The 7,321-nt window shown below is 39.7% G+C and overlaps 1 long non-coding RNA gene across 1 annotated transcript; it reads right to left on the bottom strand.

The window, feature by feature from the left end:
- Window positions 1-575: 575 nt before the first annotated feature.
- Window positions 576-6,486, bottom strand: LOC106014785 (uncharacterized). Its single transcript, XR_001186355.5, has 3 exons — window positions 6,301-6,486; window positions 2,505-2,602; window positions 576-2,224 (listed from the first exon to the last, which is right to left on the bottom strand). It is a non-coding gene; the product is annotated as an uncharacterized lncRNA (long non-coding RNA).
- Between the last annotated feature and the right edge of the window lie 835 nt (window positions 6,487-7,321).

Below are 7,321 nucleotides of genomic sequence, written 5' to 3'. Positions count from 1 at the left end.
TATATAATTCCTTTCTCATGTTAGTGCTTCAATAAACATTTCTCATGTTAAATTTTACTCCAAACCTATCCTTGCCAGTTTTAGGCTCAGAGCTGATATATTGGAATAATCCTCTTCGTTTTAAGTCCCACAGACACTGCGCTGTTCACATGATGTCATTCTGTGTATATTCCTTCATTTACTACTGGTGAGTCATTATTATCGTAGCTAATAGAAAGAGGATTATCTCTTTATTAAATCAAAGGCATGGCATTTTGTTGTTGGTGGTGGTGTGCCTCCTTGATTTTTAACCCTTTCAATTACATGAGTCAGGATTTTTCGTCATGGGCCGCAGTCAGGAACAAGAACACAGCTGCTGCTAGAAGCTTGCAACAAAGCGGTCAGGGAAATTAAGGTGCAATTCCTTCCTCAGTCATAAACCTCTTGGGTGATCTTGGGTAAGCCACTTGGAACCAAAGCAGCAACAAGTGTCTAAGTCTTTGAGAGTCAGGATCTTAGTCTGACACCTTTTAATTCATAAAATTAATTTGTACCTCAACGGCAGTGTTATGATTATAATATATTACAAAGGCAGCAGCAACACTCATAATAAGGCTTTAATATAAATGAAGTGATCACCATTGTGACAGTCAGAAATACGGCTAGCTGTGAAAGATGTACAAACTCTACCATACAGTTCAGGAAGGCAAATATTCATCCCAGTAATCTTTTCTAGGGAGCAGCTCTCAAGCAATAGAAGTTATTTTTCAGAAGGCTGCAGAGGTATGAAGAACTAAAAGATTAGCTGGAGAAATTAAAAACGTCTGCATTTAATACAGAACCAGTGAGAAACCTGATTTTTTTAATAGGAAATTTCAATGCTTAAAATGTTTTCATTCTAAATTAAAATGACATATTTTCCCCAGGAATCAAGATTTCTAAGGCCTTCCAAGATTTAGAATTAGCTTACTATTTGGCTTAAAGTTAAATCATTTCATTTTGGCAAAGCAAAACCCATTTCAGTACGATTATGTAGAAACAATAAGGTACCGTACTAAACGTGAATACATGTTACTGAATATCTACACTTCCAACCTTAGCATAAACTTAAAACCTAAACATTAATAAAAGTGATAAATTCAAAACAAAATATTTCAACTTCATAAAATCTTCCCTCAAAGCCAAGATGCTTCTTTTTCTTTCTCATGGAAAAAAATTGCCAAAATTGATACCCTCCCTGGAGAAGCATTTCAATGTTAGTGAAACTGCATTTATCAGCAGAAAACTGCTCTGTCAAAAAATTTCAAAGAGCTCTCTAATTTAAACAGTGATTGCTGCTGCGATAGAAACAAAAGCTGTCCATTTGCACTATTGCAAGAAGAATGATTCCAGAAAGCAGCTCCTAGACCGGTGATATCTCTTTACAGTAATCTCAAAGTCTCCATGAATGGCTGGTAAGGAGGCATTAGAATGGCCTGCCATCAATCGTGGCTTTCTCTGCTTTAAAGCAAGAGATGCCAAGTCAGCCATCACCTTAGAGGAAACAGCAGCTGCGGGTAGAATGCACAAGATTGAATGAAATCCTACTGGCACATTTCCTTCTCTTATCTACCCTGAAGCCCATTATCAGACAGCGGATTATAATAAAGAACACAAGGTTGAAACAATTATCCATAGACGCATTTGAGGACTCACAAATCTGCTAATGTTACTAACAAGCTGAGTTACCCATTGCAGAACACTTCAGCACTCCAGACGAAGGCTTAACTGTTAATGAAACCTAAATCTCAGCTCCAGAGATAAATTTCAAGCTTCTTGTGGCTTAAACCTGGAAGCCAATACATCACGGAAACTTTTAAGAATTATCTAAAGAACAAATAATGTTGGTAAGTCGCCATAATGAAATCTCGATTTCATGTCTGAGGGATCTAAGAAGCCAACATATTGTCACCGAAATAATTTCTTATGTTTTTGTGATGGCATGCCAAAATCCACCGTTAAAATACTGTGGCAGTGGTCTCAGAACCAGGATATGAATCCCTTTAACAGGAAAGAACAAGCTTCTGGATTCCCAGCCTTACCAGTATTTTAGTGACCGGTGTCAATCTGATACTGAGAAAGTAAACAGCTTTAAAGACGCATGTCCTCAGAATGATGCCACTTCAGTAACTAGGAGCCAGGAAATCCAGGTTTACAGTTCACTTTTGTAACAGATTTCCTTCATGATGATGGAAAGGTTTTTTCCCTAAAGAGAATTTAACTTTAAAATTATATTGAAGTTATTTTATCATTATTATTATGACACTATTTATAAGAGGTGCTTATTTTGGAATAAGAACGCCTTTTCTGTTAAATAGGTGCATACCATTTTCAAAAGAGCATATACTAAATGGGAAAGAGTGGGGGAAACAAGGCATTCTTATTCCAGAAGTTATCCAGCCAGATCTGAAATGGGATAACTACAGTGGTATAGACAAGCTTTGAGACAAGCTTATGAGACACCTTGGGCCCAGGCCACAAAATACCTTGAGGATTAGGGTCCAGACCTTGAACTTGACTTGATACTCTTGGAAAGCTGGGGCAGAAACCGATGGACAATTTGGTATTCTCATTGCAGTGGTTCCTGAGGAAGTGCATTACAATGTGATCAACAACAAAATCTCTGTCCTTCAGCACTCTATCTGTACAGTAGGTATATGTAATGGGGATAATAGATATCATACATATAACCAGACGCTACAAAAGGTTTTTGTCAATCATTTCTATTTAGGCTGGAAATATCTAAAGATTAATAAGCTTTGTGTATTACAGAAACACTTAAAGACCTCTTGATGGAAATATACCGATAATAAACTGTATCTTAACAGATGCTTTCTTTAACAGACAACTGTACTGTGCTGAAGAAACACCGCACTTAACCTTGACTGCATAAATCAGTCATAAGAAGCTATTTCCCCATCTCCCGATTTCATATACAAACGTAAGGATTTGTGTGAATGTCTACAAAACGTATAGGTAGACACCATGCTGTACTCACACAAGCTCACAGGGAGCTAAGGCACTCCCCACTAGAGGGGGAAGAAGAGCAATTGCTTTGGCTGAACGCATGAAACATAACAATCAAAACCACAGTCAGGAGAGTAACATACAATTCTAAATGGAACTTGAAAACTTGAGAAGTCATTTAAGGGAACCACATTAAATGCTAAAATGTTTAATGGGACCCATGTGTCTCAGGCAGAGAAAGAGAGTGAGAGAAATGTAACAGAGGAAATCAAGGAGACAATATGTCTGTGCGACTTGTTCTAATTAGGGGCACAGTGCTGGTGAGGATCATTCATTATAATTTAGTTAAATCTTTAGCATGGCAAAGGCACCTCTGTATAGTGGTATAAAACAAAAGACCCCCAGTCATAAACCAAGTTAAGGCCCATAGAACAGAGGTTAATTTCAGTCATTTGTGAATGCTAAAGGCAGTACATCACATGAATACCAGCACTTCTTTATTACCGCAGAGTTGTGCTCCAGCTAGCAGATGTCTGCAAATTTGGCATGTGGGGGGTGGTACTGGGGAGGGCAGTGGCGCATTGTCTCCAACTTGTCTGTCGCTTAACTGAGTAGATCTGTCTGTTTCTTTTAGCAGGGGTGGGAAAGGAGTTCAAAGAAAGAATCAAAACAATCCATCCATCCAAGCTTTGGAATATCTGAACTGAACCCAAATATCACCAAGCACTTCCCAATCTCTGCTTTGAAACAAGAGAGCGGACGATGATTTGCAGCCGTTTGGGATGATTTACACGCACGCAGCATGTGTAGCACTTACTGCAGCGTTATTTTAAAACTTATAAAGCATCAGAAGGCTGAAGGGGGTCAGGTTCAGGTTTGTGACACCAGCTTGCGTCACTGCGCAGCAGAGCCACAGAACAGCTTCGGCTGCACTTCCTCAGTGCAAATCAGGGCCACAGCAGACCCAATTCACATCACGTTTGCCATTGTGTATTTCAGGAGTAATTCTATCTAAATATGGGTCAGATTCTTAGCTGGTGTAAAGCAGCTGAGCTGCCTGCATTCCAGTGCAGATAAACTAATTCACACGAGCTGAACGCCGGCCCAGCAGAATTACGTTGCTGTAAATCCAGTGCAAGATCAGAACGGAGTTAACCTGGGTTAGCGCTGGTGGAACTGAGAACAGAATTTAACCCACAACATTTTGACACCGTTCCAAATATTTGTAAAACCCATATTAATTTTGAGTGTAAATGTGCCAAATTCACCCTGGTGTCATTCAGAGTCCAAAAAAATTACACCCTAGGGATAAATTTGGCTCTGCATATTTAATCTAAGTACACGGCATCATCCCAGCAAGGAAAGCAAATGAGCAATAAACATAAGTTTGCTGTTGGATGTTGTCTCTCTGCTCCTCAGCTTTCTAGTACATTTTGTTTTTGGAGCTTACTTAAACGAGCAGTTTATGGTTTGATCAAGCCCTAAACAGGAAACCTAAAGGGTTTATAAAACATTGAGTGTTCTCATTACAACTGACCTAAAAAACTCCAAAGCGGCAATCTTCCTTTCTATTATACCTGCTGTTACTGTGACGGGAATGTTTTCTAGTGGTTAATGCAGACGTCAGGGAGTCAGCACTCTTGAGGTCTGACTCTCAGCTTTGCCACTGACTTGTTGTGTGGGCTAGGGGGAATCATTTAAGTCCTCTGTGCGTGAGTTTACTTATATGGTGTGGGACAATTAATGATCGCCAAAGGGCTTTGGGTTCCTCAGATGGAAACAGAAGGGTTAGTGTTCAGAAGTATGACAGGAATGCCCTCCCCTTTTCTACGTGACATTAGGGTAACACACTAATCAAATTACACCATAAAATAGCCATAATAAACATTACAGTACCATAAAAACAACAATACTACTGCTAAGGCATAAAGATAATAATACAGAGTTATTTATAAAGCTGCTCACTACAACGTTGCCAGGCACCTTAAACACAAATCTGAGTACATCTTGGACCAAAACTGCTTTTGATGCAAGTGGAACTTCACCGAATTCTCGAGAGCCACTGCTCAAGCAGTGCGGATCAACACGATGCAGCTCCTATTAGGGAACTCCAGTAGGTTTCACCAGAAAAAGCTCTGGCCACTTACACACTTTCTGGATGAGAGCAATAAAATTCTGATAAAGAATACTCAAAAAAAATAAATAAATAAATAAAAAAATTGAAAACATAGATGAATCGCCTTTCCCTGGCTCTAGAGCTCCAATCTCCCACAATTTTTGCAATAAGGTCTGGAGGCAGTGCTCTTCACTGTCTTCTTCAAATGCAGCGAGTTATTGTGCTTCTTGCACTTGTGTTGCTGTGAGATGGCAAGGCCCCTTTTTGCAGGGATAGAAGAAATCATACTGCAAAGATGGAGAGTCAAGGTTACCAGCTCACAATTTAGGTTTAGGTCTCCCCAGTATCTAGCCTTCCCCTGCTCCTCCCAGTGCAGAGGTTACCAGCTCAAGCTGGCAGCACCTGGCCAGGACAAGAAGCACAGGACAAGGCCACCACAGCAAAGAGGGGGAACTGGGGGCATAGTAACAGGACTGAAAGTCCAGTCTCACATTGCATCTGCTGATGCCTTAATACAGGCGCTTGGACAAGTCACAACATAGTCTATTTTAAACTAATTCTGCCTCCATGTGCCTTTGAAAGAGGGATTATGAGAGCTGATGTTTGCAGAGTATTTCAGTGATGGACACCGCTGCGTGCTGTGTTCCTTCCCCAGTGACTATTAACTAACCACTTCACGGTGCTCGAACTCAATGGGCCTGTGCTGCCTTTGATCCAGGCAGAAAATATCATGACTGATTATTTTATTTAAGACTTGATGAAAGCAATGACATGGGCTTTTCCAGGAATTATTAAGCCATGTATACATATTACATTGCCTAAGCTATACTATTTGGATGGGGAGATACCAATCCCAGATTGATCTACAGGTGTGTCCCAACCAAGTTGCTCGCTTGCTTGCTGCCTGAGTTGCGAAGTAGACTATTTCTAATTAGAAATGACCAAACATGAATTGACTTGATAAGGTAACTTGAAAGCAATAAATAATACAAATCTTTGATGTAAGGGGCAAAGTAAGTGGTACCAACAGGAAGGCCATGATTTAAAATAGCAAGAAATACCAGGAATTAGAAGCAGGTGATTTGTCTAGCTAACCATTAACAACAAAGAAATGACGTAAAAACTGTTTGAATTAAATGAAAAGAATCTGAGGCTCCCTTTTCCAAATGAGGTAAATGTACATTAAAAAAGCTTTTAACCTGTTTGAGTAGGTAGACGATCAGTTCCGGAGATGAGTCCTATTTCCAGCTTTCCTATCAAGCTACTGCATAAGCCATAGCCCCCTGTACAGCTCTTAAAAAGAAAACTCCAATTCATTTAGATCACAAGTTTGAACATCAAACAGCCAAGCAGAGCTGTGATAGAGCTACAGCCAAGGAGCACTACAGGGTAGCTCAAACAAGGAGAAAAAAGCCCAGAACTGGGCTTAAATGGAGATCCTGGAGCTGTGGGTGGAGGGGGGAGTGTCCCAGGTGAGGCTGGTTGGGACAATGCAGGCTTGCTGGTGTCCTTTGGGGCTTGATGCAGTGAAACATTTGATGTTTTTGTTGGGGGAATTATATAAATCAGAGCTCAATGAAAAATAGGCTTATCCATTTTGTGTGGGAAAAAATAGTATATCTTCTTTTTTCCTCTAAAATTTGGAATATTCAGGGATATTTATCAAGTTAACAACTGGCTAAGGAACAGGAAAAAAAATCTCATTTTCATAAAAAAGTACTGGTGGTTAGGATGTAAGCACTCTTTAACCTATTTATACTGAAATTAAAAATAAATCACATTTTTTTTTTGGAACTGTACTTTTTTAAACAATCCTTTGTTGAAATGGAAAAGGAAAAAAAATCCTGGCTTCTTTATACTGGCTCCTATGATAAAAGGTATGCTCCGATCACTGGCCTCTGAACTGGATACAGGGCTTCCTGTGCAGCTCCTGCCAAACCGGGAATTCTCCCAAACATGATAATCGTTTGTTAGCAAGATCATTACACCAGCTATTTGTAGAAAAATCCCCTTGCTCTAGATAGTTTACAAATAATTTGATTGGCAAAGTGGTAAGATTTATTAGAACTACAGCCTGGTATTTCAGCTGTAATACAATCCAGTTTTGTCTGGTTCCTCAACCTGGTCATCAGGATTCTGGTCCAGAATAAAAGAAAAACATCAAGGGGAGGGATGGCATGTCCTAAGCAAAGCTAGTGGGAATAAAGATAATAAAGCCTC

This window comes from Anas platyrhynchos, chromosome 19 (assembly GCF_047663525.1).
Source record: "Anas platyrhynchos isolate ZD024472 breed Pekin duck chromosome 19, IASCAAS_PekinDuck_T2T, whole genome shotgun sequence".
Classification (NCBI taxonomy): domain Eukaryota; kingdom Metazoa; phylum Chordata; class Aves; order Anseriformes; family Anatidae; genus Anas; species Anas platyrhynchos.
Note: the sequence above shows the minus strand (reverse complement) of the source record. Positions and strands in the feature narration are given on the sequence as shown.